This window comes from Anabrus simplex, chromosome 8 (genome assembly GCF_040414725.1).
Source record: "Anabrus simplex isolate iqAnaSimp1 chromosome 8, ASM4041472v1, whole genome shotgun sequence".
NCBI classification, from domain to species: domain Eukaryota; kingdom Metazoa; phylum Arthropoda; class Insecta; order Orthoptera; family Tettigoniidae; genus Anabrus; species Anabrus simplex.
Genome location: NC_090272.1, coordinates 158,043,417 through 158,044,433, shown reverse-complemented (window position 1 = coordinate 158,044,433; position 1,017 = coordinate 158,043,417).

Below are 1,017 nucleotides of genomic sequence, written 5' to 3'. Positions count from 1 at the left end.
ATCATATAAGAAGAAAAAAGCCAGGAGCACCTCACATTAAAAATACACAAGATACAACTACAGGCTTTGTTTCTTTGTCTGTGTTCCATTTATTGCAAACTACTACAACTTTTCTCTACAGTCTGTTTCCTGACCATATTCATTATAGGAAAACAAATAATTTTAAGCTCTCTCCAGCTGTTTGCTAAATAATTATATGTTAATTAAGGGGCACGCAAGAAGAAAGCTGCTATATTATATCTTAACTGATCTGGCAAAGTGAAAGACAGCAAGATTTCAAGGAATTTTACATAAGTTCTGGATGAGATTTAACTGTATAAAGATAAGATACATTGTGATCACTATTAGGTAGCAGTTCTGGATTTAATTACAATATATCTAACAACCATAAACCATCAATGATCTGCATTTAGGGCTGTTGCTCAGGTGGCAGATTCCGTACCAGTTGTTTACTAGACTTTTCTTAAAAATTTTCAAATAAGTTGGAAATTTATCGAACATCTCACTTCATAAATTATTCCAGTTCCTTATTACTCGTCCTAGAAATAAATATTTGCCCTAGTTTTTCCTCTTGAATTCCAACTCTATCTTCATATTATGATCTTCCTCCTTTTAAAAGATCCACTCAAGCTCACTCGTCTACTAGTGACAGTTCCACGCCATCTCTCCACTGACAGCTCGGAACATACCGCTTAGTAGCGCAGCTCATCTCCTTACTCCCAAGTATCCCTAGCCCGAAGTTTGCAACATGTTCGTAACACTACTCTTTTGTCGATTGATGATCGATTGATTTATGTATGCAATGAGAGAATTATAAATTCAGATGTTATCAAACAAATATTCCACAGGATGCTTAACAAAATCTGCATGCATAAAGATCGCACAAATGAATTTTAAGTTGTACAGCAGCTCTGGAGGCACAAGAGTGATTAGATTTACTTTCTTCTATATTTTGCTGCGTCGATACATGAACATACACTGTTAAGCTCCCTAGGTTTCATTTCCGGCTCTAACACA